Below are 16890 nucleotides of genomic sequence, written 5' to 3'. Positions count from 1 at the left end.
GGCATTTTTGACTAACAGTAAAGCAGCTGAGTTTTGGAGTCAGAATACTTGGGTTTGAAACTCAACCCTAGCACCTGCTATCTCTATGACCTTGAACAGTCAATTAACTTAACCCCTGTCTCAGTTTCCTCCTCTGTAAAATAAGGAAAATAGCAATACTTGACAGTTCTCAAAAAAATAAGTCTTTAGGGGCACCTCGGTGGCTCAGTTGTTAAGCGTCTGCCTTCAGCTCAGGTCATGATCCCAAGGTCCTGAGATCGAGCCCCGCATCGGGCTCCCTGCTCCGCAGGAAGCCTGCTTCTCCCTCTCCCATTCCCCCTGCTTGTGTTCCTTCTCTCACTTTGTCTCTATCTGTGAAATAAATAAATAAATAAATAAATAAATAAATAAATAAATAAAATAATAATAAATTAATTTTTAAAAAAGTCTTTAGAAGAACATGGCAGGCCAGAGATAGGGTATGGGGCAAGTAGACTGAATGAATAGCACTTAGGTCACAAAGCTACTTTTTTTTTAATATGTTTGCTATTTCAGTATCTGTGCAGAGGTATACTATACTTAGGCCATGTGGTCCAATGGAGAAAGGGGGTGAGGTCTTTTTGCACAGTTCATAAACCACCACAGAGATAAGATATGAGATAATAAGATAAGGTGACTTGAACCTATCTAGACATGCAGAAGCCTTTTTCAACTGGTAATGTAACAGTTGAAAAGCTCTTGACTTTCTTTCTGACAATTTTATATCATAGAGAAAACATTTTAAACGAAGTAATTCTCCATGTTTCAGGACTGTCTGGCTTCCTGCAGAGCAGTTAATCTTCCTGGTGGTGAGTGGCATACCCCCACATATTTCCACCAACCCCAGTTGAGAACCATGGCTAGAAGAATTGAAGGACCATTCTGACTTGTCTTTCCAACAAGGAGAATGGATCGGTAATGGAAACATGGAGAACTTTGGGAAAAAATGACATATTAACCTGAAGACTGTGGTATCTAGGAAAAGGAAAGACAGGTATATAACACATACTAGACCAAACCTCCCCAAACTGTGCCCCCAAGGAATATTTATACAAAACAAATGGTTCTGTGGCCAAAAATGTTTGGAAAACACCACATATTCAGCCATCTTTAGATTCCTAATGCCCACTATTAGCATGATAAATGATCAGAGAAGTCTTACAGTAAGAAACCAAGTATGAAATATGTCAAAAGGGAAAGCTCTTTTCTCATATACCTCTTAATATGTTCTCTTCCTGTGGCCTTTTTCCCATTTCTGCTGTAACAGTGTTCTGTTAATAATTAAAATGAGCTTCTCTGCATAGGTTTAAAATATTTAAGAAAAAGTATAAAATAATAAGAGAGGATAGGTCAAGAAATTAGTAGAGAAATATCAGCTCTTCCACTATTTTTTTTTAATGCAAAAGGAATGTCAGTACTTTAAGATTCTCTCTTCTAATCCTTAAAATCAATCACAAATTCCCTTGGATGTCCACAATTGGTCAATTTCTTTTCTGAATGGCCACTATAGCTATCGTACGCTTTCCCCACTCTTTCAAACCCCAACCCCAGGACTCTCTTGCTCCTTCTCTTCTTGGCAACTTCACAGAAAAATAGGTGTGAACTCACTTAATTTTCCCTTCTGCTCCCCAACTTTTACTGCTCTTTTATTGTCTTTTGTCATATCTGAAAGTCACACTCTTATAATAATAATAGTTACAACAATTACCTTTTGTTGAATGGCTACTTATTCTAAAGATTCTACATAATTACAGTTGACCTTTGAACACTGCAGGGGTTAGGGGGGCTGATAGCCCCACCCCATGCTATCAAAAATGTGCTATCAAAAAATCTGCATATAACTTTTGACTCCCCCCAAACTGAACTATACTAATAGACTACTGTTGACCCAAAGACTTACTGATAACATAAACAGTTGATGAATACATATTTTCTATGGTATATGTACTGTATACTCTATTCCTACAATAAAGTAAGCTAGAGAAAAGAAATGGTTATCAAGAAAATCATAAGGAAGAGAAAAGGCATTTATATTACTGTAGTATACAAAAGCCACATATAAGTAAACCCGTGCAGTTCAAACCTGTGACATTCAAGGGTCAACTGTACTTTCTAATGTGTAGAACAATCTCAGAAGGTAAGGAGTTCCTTGATTTTATAAGTGAGTAAACTGAAGTTCAAAGAGTTTATGTAACTTGCTCCAGTCACAGAGTCAGTGAATGAAGACTCTAAAATTCCAGATCCTATCCACTACCTTCTTCCACATTTTTATTATATCCTCCCATCCAGCTCCTTTCCCTCAGGATGCAACCATGCTCAAGCTCCTCCTGTTTAGAAAAAAAATTCCTAAACCCCTTCATCCTTCTCTAGCAACAACCCTAATTCTCTTAATCTTTTCATAATCAATGTATCTTTTAAATATATCCTCACTTCTTCATGCCCACTGTAGCCTCCTTGATCAGGTGCTACTATGTACTTAGTCTATTCCCTTTTCAGCTGACCTTTCACACTATGGGCAGAATCATTTTTCTGAAGTGTAGTTTTGATCATGTCAGCACTCAAGTACCTCCTCTCAAGAAAGGACATTGTCCCTAGAGGTATATATATATGTGTGTGGCCAACTACCAACATTAAGCTATATTCATTCTTCATTAATTTATTCATTCAACAAACAGCTATTCAATGCCAGTTATGTGCAATCATAGTGCTTTGTCTTGTCTCCAGTCACCTTGTTACCTCAAGTTACCTGTCACCTAGACTATCCATAATGCCTCCATTCTGCCAGAAAGAATGTTGAAAATTAAGGTGCAAAACTGATCATGGTATGTCCTGTCTACAAAAATTTTAAATTCCTTTACCTGGCATCCCAAACCCTTGGTTATCTTGCCCATCAAGATATGTCACTGAATGTCATTAAAAAGATATGACTGTTGATTGAGCTGTGAGTTGGACCCCAGCACTTGGAGGCTCCTCATCCCCTGCCCTGTCCTTGGAATGTGGGTTCCACTTGTCTTTCCCACTTCCAGAGGTTGCTCCAAGGGTATAGCCTTGAGATAGTGATGTGGTATTGAGAACACCTACACAGTATATGTGACTAAACCCAGTTAAGTCTTCTATAAACTTTTAAGATTTGGTGGGTGTGTGCAGGGATCCAATCATCTTGCTGCCACCCAAGATAAGCCTCATATGTAAGTTCTCTTTGCTTATTAAAACTGCTACTACTAACCTATAGTGGTCTGCCTCTTTCTTCTGGTCTCTCCCTGTCCTCTGAGAATAGGGGCCAGTTTCAGATTACACCAGGGAAGCTTCCAAGAGGATTACAAACCAACACATCCCTACCCCTCTCCAGCCATACCAACTACATCTAGTTCCTTGAATATGCCAATGTCCTTTCATGATTGTGGGTCTTTATACATATTGTTAACCTGGGACTTTCTTCCCCCTTCCTCACCAGATGAGCTAATTCATATAAATATCTCAGGTCAAACTTTTCCTCTTCTGGCAAAATCTATCTGAAGTTACTATCCCGAGTTAATTTCCTTCCCACAGACATGGGTTCCATACCAGTTCTTATTGATTTTACTTTAAATTGCTTGTTTATGGGGCACCTGGGTGGCTCAGACGTTAAGCGTCTGCCTTCGGCTCAGGTCATGATCCCGGGGTCCTGGGATCCAGCCCCGCATTGGGCTCCCTGCTCAGCGGGAAGCCTGCTTCTCCCTCTCCCACTCCCCCTGCTTGTGTTCCTTCTCTCACTGTGTCTTTCTCTGTCAAATAAATAAAATCTTTTAAAAAAAAATAAAATAAATTGCTTGTTTATTTATTTTTTTAAAGATTTTATTTATTTATTTATCTACTTATTTATTTATTTGACAGAGAGAGAGAGAGCACAAGTGGGCAGAGTGGCAGGCAGAGGGAGAGGGAGTAGCAGGCTCCTGGCTGAGCAGGGAGCCCAATGCAGGGCTCGACTCCAGGACCCTGGGTTCATGACCTGAGCCAAAGGCAGATGCTTAACCGACTGAGCCACCCAGGCACCCTGAAATTGCTTGTTTAAATGTCTTTTGCTAAATTATATGTTCCTGGAAGGAAGGGAGCAATATTTTATCTTAGTATCACCAGCACCTATCTCTGTTTCTGGGATACAGAAATGCTTAATAAATATTTGTTAAATAACTAAATAAATACTAGGCAGTCGAGGGAATAGCAGCACTCAGTCTTTGTCCACAAAAAGTCTAAAAGGTAAATAGTGGAAGCACACCAGTATTGCCACACTACTTGCTATGTTTACTTGTTTTAAGTGAAGCTAACTTCTTTATAAAGGAACTTTGTTCCCAAATGAATTGTAAACAGCTGATTATAAGAAATCTTTAGATATATCCATAGATCTTTTGTTGTCTGTTGGAGTGATTTTTCTGAAGTACAAATATGGCCATAGAAAGAAATGAATATGGGTGAGGGACACAAGATGGCAGAAGAGTAGGGGACCTCATTTCATCTGGTCTCTTGAATTTAGCTAGGTAACTATCAAATCATCCTGAACACCCATGAATTCAACCTGAGATGTAAGAAAAGAATATCTGAAACTCTACAAGTAGAAAAGTGATCACTTTCTGCAAGGGAGGAGGTGCGGAGAAGTGAATCTGAGGGGAGCTATCAGAAGACAAAAGGCCGGTGGTGGGGGGGTGGGCGAAGAGACTCCGCAAGCTGGCTACGGGAAAGTGATATAGCCCCGGACGACAAAATCGGAACCCTTAGAAATCTGCTCCAGTGAGAGACATCCCTGCCTGAAAGGTGCTCATGTGGTGAAAAGGTGCAAAATTCTAGGTGGGGCAGTGTGGTGTCTGGATCCCCAGAGTCACAGAAATAACGAGAGTAGAGTTCCCAAGCATTGGAACAGGGAAACTGGTTACAGTCAGTGAGCCTGGGAGGGGGCTCTCAGCTTGGTTCACCATAACTGCAAACCACAGCTCGATCCGGTGACCGCTCTCCACATAGGGACCATACAAAGGACAGGAACATGGGCCCCTCTGCCTTCCCCTGGGAGGGGTAGAGCAGGTGCATGCACAACCATGGCAGCAACTGTCAGGGCAGGAGCTCCTAAAGGACAGTAATAGAGTGACCCAAAATCAATAAAAATAGATCAACACCCCAACATATAATAATGAAGCTTGGAAATTTCAGAGGTAAAGAGGAAATCCTGAAAGCAGCTTGAGACAAGAGGTTCCTAACCTACAGAGGTAGGAATATTAGACTTTTAGTCTAATATTAGACCTAACAATAGACATATCCACAGAGACTGGGCAGGCCAGAAAGGGCTGGCATCATATATTCATGGTACTAAATGAGAAAAACATGCAGCAAGAATACTTTATACAGTAAGGCTGTCATTCAGAATGAAAGGAGAGATAAAGAGCTTCCAGGACAGACAGAAACTGAAAGAATATGTGACCATCAAGCCAGCCCTGGAAGAAATATTAAGGGGGATCTTGTAAGCAAAGAGAGAGCCCAAGAGTAACATAAACCAGAAAGAAATAGAGACAATCTACAAAACAGGGACTTTACAGGTAATACAATGGCACTTAATTCATATCTTTCAGTAGTTACTCTGAATGTAAATGGGCTAAATGCTTCAATCAAAAGACACAGGATATCAGATTGGATAAAAAAGCAAGACCCATTCATCTGCTGTCTACAAGAGACTGACTTTCGACCTAAAGACACCTCCAGACTGAAAGTGAGGGGGTAGAGAACCATTTATCATGTTAATGGACCTCAAAAGAAAGTTGGGGTAGTAATCCTCATATCAGACAAATTAGATTTTAAACCAAAGATGTAGTAAGAGATGAAGAGGGACACTAAATCATTCTTAAAGGGTTTACCAAACAAGAGGATCTAACAATTATAAGTATTTATGCCCCTAATTTGAGAGCAGCCAATTATATCAACCAATTAATAACCAAATTAAAGAAACACATAAATAATAACGCAACAATAGTAGGGGACTTTAACACCCCACCCACAGCAATGGACAGATCATCTAAGCAGAAGATCAACAAGGAAACAAGGGCTATGAATGACACATTGGACCAGATGGACTTCACAGATATATACAGAGCATTCCATCCTAAAGCAACAGAATATACATTCTTCTCAACTGCATATGGAACTTTCTCCAGAATAGATCACATACTGGGTCACAAATCAGTTCTCAACTGATACCAAAAGACGGATTATTCCCTGCATATTTTCAGACCACAAGGCTGAATTGAACTCAATCACAAGAGGAAATTTGAAGGAACTCAAACACTTGGAAGTTAAAAAGCACCCTACTAAAGAATGAATACAAAAATTTCCTGGTCAACCAGGAAATTAAAGAAGAATTTTAAAAATTCTTGGAAACTAATGAAAATGGAAACACAACTGTTCAAAACCTTTAGGCTACAGCAAAGGTCGTCCTAAGAGGGAAGTACATTGCAATACAAGCCTGTCCCCCCAAATTAGAAAAATCTCAAATACACTAACTAACATCTAAAGGAGCTGGAGAAAAAACAGCAAATAAAGCTTAAACCAAGCAGAAGAAGAGAAATAATAAAGATTAGAGCAGAAATCAGTGACATAGAAACCAAAAGAACAGTAGAACAGGTCAATAAAACTAGGAACTCGGGCGCCTGGGTGGCTCAGTCATTAAGCGTCTGCCTTCGGCTCAGGTCATGATCCCAGGACCCTGGGATCGAGTCCCACATTGGGCTCCCTGCTCAGCGGGAAGCCTGCTTCTCCCTCTCCCACTCCCCCTGCTTGTGTTCCTGCTCTCGCTGTCCCTCTCTGTCAAATAAATAAATAAAATCTTTAAAAAATAAATAAATAAATAAATAAATAAAACTAGGAACTAGTTCTTTAAAAGAATTAATAAGATTGATAAACCCCTAGCCAGACTTATCAAAAAGAAGAGAGAAGACCCAAATTAATAAAATCACAAATGAAAGAGGAGAAATCATGACCAAAGCCAAGGAAATACAAACAATTTTAAGAACATATTATGAACAACTATATGCCAACAAATTGGGCAATTTAGAAGAAATGGATGCATTCCTAGAAATTTGCAACTACCAAAACTGAAACAGGAAGAAATAGAAAATCTGAACAGACCCATAACCAGCAAGGAAATTGAAGCAGTAATCAAAAACCTCCCAAAAAACAGGTGTCCAGGAATGGATGGCTTCCCAGGGGAATTCTACCAAACAGTTAAAGAAGAAATAATACCTATTCTACTGAAGCTATTTCAAAAAATAGAAATGGAAGTAAAACTTCCAAACTCATTCTGTGAGGCCATCATTACCTTGATCCCAAAACCAGACAAAGACCCCATCAAAAAGGAGAATTACACACCAATATCCCTGATGACCATGGATGCCAAAATTCTCGCCAAGACACTAGCCAATAGGATCCAACAGTACATTAAAAGGATTCTTCACCACAACCAAGTGGGATTTATCCCTGGGCTGCAAGGGTGGTTCAACAAAACAATCAACGTGATACATCACATTAATAGAAGAAAAGACAAAAATTATATGATCCTCTCGACTGATGTAGAAAAAGCATTTGACAAAATACAACATCCTTTCTTCAATGTGTAGGGATAGAGGGAACATACCACAATATCATAGAAGCCATCTAAGAAAAGCCCACAGCAAATATCATTCTCAGTGGGGAAAAACTGAGAGATTTTCCCCTAAGGTCAGGAACATGACAGGGATGTCCACTTTCACCACTGTTGTTCAACATCGTACTACAAGTCCTAGCCTCAGCAATCAGACAACAAAAAGAAATAAAAGGCATTCAAATTGGCAAAGAACAAGTCAAACTCTCACAAGTCAAACTCACAAGTTCTTTGCAGATGACATGATACTTTATGTGGAAAACCCAAAAGACTCCACCCCAAAATTTCTAGAACTCATACAGCAATTCAGCAATGTGGCAGGATACAAAGTCAATGCACAGAAATCAGTTGCATTTCTACACAATGAGACTGAAGAAAGAGAATTAAGGAATTGGTCCCATTTACAATTGCACCAAAAACCATGACACCTAGGAATAAATCTAACCAAAGAGGTAAAAGATCTGTACTCTAAAAACTACAGAAAACTTATGAAAGAAACTGAGGAAGACACAAAGAGATGGAAAAACATTCCATGCTCATGGATTAGAAGAATAAATACTGTTAAAATGTCTATGCTACCCAGAGAAATCTATACATTCAGTGCAATCCCTATCAAAATACCACTGACATTTTTCACAGAGCTGGAACAAACAATCCTAAAATTTGTATCAAACCAGAGAAGACCCCGAATAGCCAGAGGAATGTTGAAAAAGAAAGCCAATGTTGGCAGCATCACAATGCCTGACTTCAAGCTATATTACAAAACTGTGATCATCAAGACAGCATGGTACTGGCACAGAAATAGACACATAGATCAATAGAATAGAAGAGAACCCAGATATGGACCCTCAACTCTATGGTCAACTAATCTTTGACAAAGTAGGAAAGAATATCCAATGGAAAAAGAACAATCCCTTCAATAAATGGTGCTGGGAAAATTGGACAGCCACATGCAGAAGAATGAAACTGGACCATTCTCTTACACCATACACAGATAAACTCAAAATGGATGAAAGACCTAAATGTGAGACAGGAGTCCATCAAAATCCTAGAGAAGAACACAGGCAGCAACCTTTTCATCAGAGTAGCTAAGTTTTGGAGATGCTCATAGGATGCAGAGATTTTCAGCTCATAATAATTGTGCTCATTGTAGATGGCTCTTTGTGGGCGGTAGTAGGAATCTTGCTCTTAAGGAGGCTGGATGTATAAAATAGTGGTTGAGTTACTGAGGTCTAGAATTAACATGTTTGGATTAAAATTCTAGTTCTACACCTTGATAGTTCTGTGAGGTTGGGGATATTACTGAATATCTCCAATTATAAAACACAAGCACTATTATTACTTATCTTGACACAATAGATGTTATAACAAAAGATTCTTACACATCAATTTAAAATAAAGAACCTGTCAAAGCCATAGGTTTTGCACAAAAGGAAACGGATAAATCCTAAGCTCTTCTGTCTAAAAAACCAAGAGGATCAGTGTGTATTCTTTTCGAAATCAGAGATGTTCATCTGAATACTATTACTGGAAACAACCAGTTAACTATTGAAATAGGCAATTCAATAAGCAAAGCTCTTTAGAGAATACAGGATACATTTCACATGATAAAAATAATCTTTGAAGCTCAGGTATGTTATATAACCTATTTTCCTTCTAATACCAAAAGGAAATTTTTATTTTATTTGTTTTTTTGAGAGAGAGTATGTATGCATGCCTGTGAAGAAGGGAGGAGGGGCAGAGGGAGAGGACAGAGAGAGAATCTTTCTCTTGGCAGTCTCCATGCCCAGTGCTGAGCCCAAAGCAGGGATTGATCTCATGACCCTGAGATCATGACCCTGAGATCATGACCCTGAGCTGAGATGAAGAAACAGCTGATTAACCAACTGAGCCACCCAGGCACCCCTCAAAAGGATATTTTTAAAGTACCCGAAAAGTGAAAGGACAGTTTTAAGTATAAATTCACAATTGCATCTATATATTAGGCAAAGAGAGGTATTCTTGAAAATGTTATCAACTTGCTGCCTTATTAGAATAGGCAGCTTAAACTAACTTCATTGTTCAGAATTCTGTCTAATCTCTGCAGCTTCTAAAAGAACAATTATCTCTTCTTTATCTCTATAAATTCCTTTCACTTATGGTTGTTCGCTAGGATGTCTTGCAATTTTAAAGGCCAAGTATAGGGATTATTTTTGTCGGCATTGAGTGAAAAGTATTAAAAAAAATCCCTAAAGCCCCTCTTTAAAATCGCAAAATGTACGCATTTTTAACAATTGGAATATGTGGCATGTAATACTCTGCTTCTACATCTAGTTGTTGTGAGTATTAAATGAATTCATACAAGTAAAGTTTTTAGAACAGGAACTGGCACATAGTAAATGCTCAACAAATGTTATCTATTATAATCATGCATAATCTGTTTGCCAAAAAATGCACTACCTAAGAGGTAGAAAAATGCTAACAAGCCCATTCAAAGTGCTGTGAAGAAATCTCATGTGTTGATTCACTCTGATTTTTAAAACCAAATCAAAACAAAAATATTTATTGAGCATCTACTATATGCAGGCCCTATGCTTTGTCCTGTGTTTATGAATTATTAGTTTCATATTCTATCCCTGATTTCTCCACAGATCCTTAGGGAGATGTCCTAGAAAGATGTCCAAGAAATCATGCATTTTTTTTTTTAAATTAGCTTCTCAAAATTAACAACACAAGAAACAACAGGTGTCAGTGAGGATGCAGAGAAAGGGGAACCCTTTGCACTGTTGGGAATACAAACTGGGGCAGCCACTGTGGAGAACAGTTTGGAGGTTCCTCAAAAAGTTAAAAATAGGGGTGCCTGGGTGGCTCAGTCGTTAAGCGTCTGCCTTCAGCTCGGGTCATGATCCCAGGGTCCTGGGATAGAGCCCCACATTGGGCTCCCTGCTCAGCAGGAAGCCTGCTTCTCCCTCTCCCACTCCCTCTGCTTGTGTCCCCTCTCTTGCTGTGTCTCTGTCAAATAAATAAATAAAATCTTTAAAAAAAAGTTAAAAATAGAACTGCCCTACAATACAGTAGTGCACTACTAATTTTTTACCCAAAGGACAGAAAAATACAGATTCAAAGGGGTACATGCACCCCGATGTTTACAGCAGCATTATCAATAATAGCCAAACTATAGAGAGAGCCCAAATATCCATTGACTGATGAATGAATGAATGAAGAAGATATGGTGTATTTACACACACACACACACACACACACACACACACACACACACACACACGGAATATTACTCAGCCATCAAAAAGAATGACATCTTGCCATTTGCAACGATTATGTGTATTATGCTAAGTGTATTATGTATTATGCTAAGTGTATTATGCTAAGTGAAATAAGTAAGTCAGAGAAAGACAAATACCATATGATCTCACTCATATGTGGAATTTAAGAAAGAAAACAGATGAACATATGGAAAGGGGAAAAAGAAAAAAGAGAGAGAGGGAAACAAGCCATAAGAGATTCTTAACGATAGAGAACAAACTGAGAGTTGATGAAGGGAGGTGGGTGGGGGGATGGGCTAGATGGGTGATGGGTATTAAAGAGGGCACTTGTGATGAGCACTGGGTGTTGTATGTAAGTGATAAGTCACTGAATTCTACTTCAGAAACCAATATTGCATGGTATGTTAACTTGCTAAAATTTAAATGGAAACACACCCACACACAAATAAAAAATTTAAAAAATTACCTCCTCAAATGCTTATCTCACCTTCCCCTCTTGCTATGCATCTTTTGCCTTTCTCTTTTGAATTTCAGTGAACTTCTATAAGAAAAATTGATAATAAAATTAAAAGATATAATTTAATTAAAATACATGACATCTGAAAATTTCTGATTTCTTTTGTTGAAAGGATTTAAAAAATTAAAAGAGTAGGGGCACCTGGCTGGTCCAATTAGTAGAGCATGCGACTCTTGATCTTGGGGTTGTGAGTTCAAGCCCCACATTGGTAGAGTTGACTTTAAAATAAAATAAAAGTAAAAAATGAAAAGAATAGGGTCCTGTCAATCTGATGCCCTGAATGACGTTTCTTGACTACCACTCCTAATTTCCATCCTTCTTTGCCAAATGGTGCCATACGACCTATAGGAAGCTAGAAGCAAGACAAGAGTCAACATCAGCCCCCATTGGGAGTGCCTGGTCCACCCGACCTTCAAATCCTGTGGCTGGGAGAGTATGGGGAGATAAGAAAACATAGAGGCAGGAATACCTCACCAAGGACTGGCAGATTACCACCAGTCCATGGAGAGAAAGATAGAATTGCCCTTGCCCACCTGCAGTACTCTATATCTCAGGCCACCATTACAACCAAACTTAAAACTCAAAGCTGACAAAGGAAAATGCAATTCATTCAAGGAACCGTGTGTGGTATGTCAGGTTCCCCTAGATTGCAGTTTCCCTGCAACTGTAAGATTTGTGTGCAGGGGATTTATTAGGGAGTGTTCTTGGGAACAACAGTTGTGATGGGTGAAGTAAAGAGAATTAGGCAGAAGGAAAAGATGAACTGCCATGCTGTTGCAACAGAGGCTCCAGCAGTAACTATGGGGCACTCAGCACCTGGAATGGCCTCTCAGCATTGTTCTGCCTTGAGGCAAGGGGGATGGACTTGCCCTCCCATGCACCAGTCACTGGATATGGGCTATCCTCCGGGAGGGGGTACATTGCTGGGTGAGGTGGCTCTCTTCAGCTAAGGGCAATTCCTAGAGAGAGTAGTGAGTCATCAGTCATCAATGTTCAAAGCAGCTGGGAGAATGAATGTGTCCTCTAGGGGGATCTGAATGGCATGCTACGGCATCCACCCAAGGCCTAGAGCTAAAGAAAGTGAGATCAATCTGGTCGAATAGGATAAACACTCAGTCAAAGAGGAACTAGACATCACCTTAAGTGATGGAGATATAACCATAAATGTAAGAGAGGCTAAAATAATTATAAGAGAATACTACTAGTAGCTATGGCAATAGATTTGACAAGTCAGAAGTGGATACTATCCTAGCAAAATAAGCATTACCAAAATTGACTTAAGAAAGAGGGAAATTTGAATAGATCATAGAACAGAGATGAGAAAAGTGAGGAAATTGCAACCATTGAAAAGTGATTACATGCAGCTCAGAGAATTTCATTTTTAAAAATTTTTTAAAGATTTATTTATTTATTTATTTATTTATTTATTTGAGAGGGGAGAGGGGTAGAGGGAGAGACAGAACCTTAAGCAGACTCCCCACTGAGAGTGGAGGGAGCCAGTGGGCTCAATGCCGGGCTTGATCCCAGGACCCTGAGATCATGACCTGAGCCGCAATCAAGAGCTGGACATTCAACCAAGTGAGCCACGCAGGTGCCCCAATAGCTCAGAGAATTTCAACGTTAATGTTCATAGGAAACTCCTGAGGATCTAGTTAGTGTTAAATGTGGTCATTAATAAAGTAAATATAATGTTATGCCTATGATTATAAATTTCCAACAAGCTTCCTGTGATGCTAATACCGCTGGTCCATACCCCACACTTTGAGTAGCAAGGATTTTAACTAATGCAATCATAGCAAACAGTGGAAGTTTCTTTGGTTCATTTTAAATTATGCTAATGTAATTTTAATATGAAAACATGACAATGATAATATAAAAAGAAGGAAGGAAAGAAGGGAGAGAGGGAAAAAAATAAGGGGAAGGAAGGAGAAATAAAGCTACAAAACAATGTCACTTAATTGAAAATAGGCTCCAGCAACATATCTAAAGAAAGATATAATGACCAAGGGACGAGTGTGGTTTAAGATTAGGAAATCTAGCAACCTAATCCATTAAAACAGCAAATCAGAGGGAGAAAAATTCATATGATTATAACAACATGTGATAAAAATGCATTTGATAAAATACAGTCATTATTTTTAATAAAACCTCTAAGTAAAATTATAATACAAGGAAACCACTTAAATGTAATAAAAATTATACCCAAAACTATATTCAATTATCTTAAATGATTAAACCTTAAAATTGTCTTATTAAAATTTATCTTATTATCCTACACGGTTAATACCCTTAAAATCATTTTATTAAAATTTGTTTTGGTAGTTTTCATGAAATCAAGGTAAGGAAACAAACAAAAAAAGAAAATTAAATAACTAACATAAACATCAAAAGAAAAAAAGCTAATGGTTTGATGGTATTCCTAAAAACACCTAAGACTGGTTAAAAACAAAAACAATCTTTTGGAATTAATAAGGTAATTTAACAAGATGGCCAAATAGAAGAAAATACACAAAAACCAATACCTTATTACTTACATAAGTACCTACTTTTGCAAATATTTTCTCTCAGTCTGCAGCTTGTCTTCTCATTGACATTGTGCTTCACAGAACAAAAGTTTTAAATTTCAGTGAAATCTAGCTTATCAATTATTTCTTTCATGGATCATGCCTTTGGTGTAGTATTTAAAAAGTCATTGCCATACCCAAGGTCATCTAAATTTTTTCTTATGTTATCTTCTAGGAGTTTTAAGATTTTGTGTTTTATGTTTAGGTCTATGATTTATTTTGAGTTAGTTTTTATAAAGATCTAGACTAATTTTTTTTTTTTTTTTTTGGCATGTGGATATTGGGTTGCCCCAGCACTATTTGTTGAAAAGATTGTCTTTGCTCCATTGCATTGTCTTCGTTCTTTTGTCAAAAATCAGTTGGCTACATTGATGGGGGTCTATTTATGGGCTCTCTATTCTGTTCCATTGATCTATTTGTTTATTCTTTTGTCAATACCACACTGACTTGATTATTGTAGCATTGTTGTAAGTCTTGAGGTCCAGCAGTGTCAGTACTCCAACTTTACTCTTCTCCTTTAATAATGTGTTATATGTTCTGGGTTTTTTGCCTCTGTATATAAAATTTAAAATCAATTCATCCATATCCACAAAATAACTTGCTGGAAGTTTGATTGGGATTGTATTAAATCTATAGATCAAATTGAAAGGAACCTATATCTTAACAATATTGAATCTTCCTATCCATTAACATGGACTATCTCTCCATTTATCTCATTCTTCCTTGATATCTTTCATCACAGTTTTATAGTTTTCCTTATATAGATCTTGTACATATTTTGTTAAATTATACCTAAGTATTTCATTTTGGGGAATGCTAACGTAAATGATGTTGTGTTTTCAATTTAAAATTCCATTTGTTCATTACTGGTATATAAGAAAGTGATTAGCTTTTATATGTGCACATACTTTTTAATAATTTGATGGTTTTTTTTCAAGGACCATGTCATCCTTAAATCTGTTTCTTAAAATTTTCTTTCTCAAATTAAAAAATTAAAGCTTATTAAACATTGAGTTTCATATAAATTCCAAATGTTCATCAATTTCTAGTCTAAAAAAGTCACAGTAGAGGTGGACTGCAGTTAGAAGGCAAGTTCAATTAGGGGTGCCTGGGTGGTGCAATTGGCTGGGTGGCTGACTCTTGGTTTCGGCTCAGGGGTGATCTCAGAGTCCTGAAATCGAGCCCCCATTGAGCCCCACAACAAGCTCAGAGCTCTGCATGGAGTCTCCTTGGGATTCTCTCTCCTTCTCCCCCTGCCCCTCCCCCCAGTAGTCTCTCTCTCCCTCTAATAGGTAAATAATTAATTAATTAATTAATTAACTCAATTGTTCATCCTTGCTATCTCTAGCCCATGGACCTCAATGGCAAAAAAAAAAAAAAAGGATAAATTTATCCTTCTTGAAACTTACTAGCATGAAAACATAGTGGGGAATTTCATATTTTTCAATGGAGAAATAATTTAGCCCACTGAAGAACATATTGTTCTTGCTAAATGAATCAGCAGAGATGAGTAGTTAATTTATTTGAGAAAAATGTGTGTTATCAATCTGGAAAAAGATGATGCTGGTGTTCTACTGAAATAGGTATAGTTTTTAAAAATACTGATAACAATAATAATAATTTTTAAAACCTATCCATTTGTATAGTATTTTCAATTTCCAAAAATATTCTCATACACAATATGTTATGTAATCCTTACACTTATCTTTTGAGGTTGGTATTATTTTGATCCCATTTTATAGATGGGATAGCTAAGGTTCAGAGCATTTAAAAAACTTGCTTGGGGGCGCCTGGGTGGCTCAGATGGTTAAGCGTCTGCCTTCGGCTCAGGTCATGATCCCAGGGTCCTGGGATCGAGTCCCGCATCAGGCTCCCTGCTCCTTGGGAGCCTGCTTCTCCCTCTGCCTCTCTCTCTCTGTCTCTCATGAATAAATAAATAAAATCTTTAAAAAAAAAAAAAAAAAAAAAACTTGCTTGAATTTATACAACCAATATATAAATCAATGTGCCTAGACTCAAGCTTGGGTCTTCTCATTTTAAATTCTGATGTTTACCCACACCTGATTACCTACTACCTGTAAATATATATACCACATCATCTTTATCCACTCATCAGTGGATGGACACTTGAGCTGTTTCCATTATTTGGCTACTATAGATAAGGCTGCTATAAATACACCAGATTTATCTATGAAAATTATAGAAAAAAAAGAAAGGCTGAAGAAAAAAACATTCTAACTTGATATATAGGTGGAAAGTAGATATTTCCATCTTTTTTCTACCTTAGAAGAAGACATCAGAAGAGAATGGATGGGAGGAAGGAGCAAGAAAGTGATGGCTTAAAATATGTCTACAAATTATTTTATACTCCTGTCCTCAAGAGTTGGAGCCTAATTCTCATCTCCTTGAGTGTGGGCTAGATTTAATAACTCTCTTCTAATGAATAGAATGATGGTGTATTACTTCAGAAACTAAGTCATAGGAGTATTAAGTCTTCCTACTTGCTCTTCCTCTTGGATCTATCACTCTGAGAGAAACCAGCTACCACACTATGAGAATACTTTGGGATTCTAGGTAGAAGTCCACATGGTAAGGAACTTAGGTCCACAGCCAATAACTAACACTAATTTGCCAGAATCTTGGAAGGAAATCCTCCAGCCCAGTCAAGGCTTCAGATGATTCCAGACCCAGCCAACATCTTGACTGCTATGACATGAAAAACCCTGACCCAGAATGTCTTAGCTAAACTGCTCCCCAATTCTTGACCCACATAGTTTAAGCCACGAAGTTCAGGGACAATTTATTACACAATAGTAGATAATTAATACAAGAACTTTGGCATAAAAAATGTAAGTATAAACCAGGATGCCAAAG

The sequence above is a fragment of the Zalophus californianus genome, chromosome 4 (genome assembly GCF_009762305.2).
Source record: "Zalophus californianus isolate mZalCal1 chromosome 4, mZalCal1.pri.v2, whole genome shotgun sequence".
Taxonomy (NCBI): Eukaryota; Metazoa; Chordata; class Mammalia; order Carnivora; family Otariidae; genus Zalophus; species Zalophus californianus.
The sequence above is the reverse complement of the archived record's forward strand: the minus strand, read 5'-3'. Positions refer to the sequence as shown.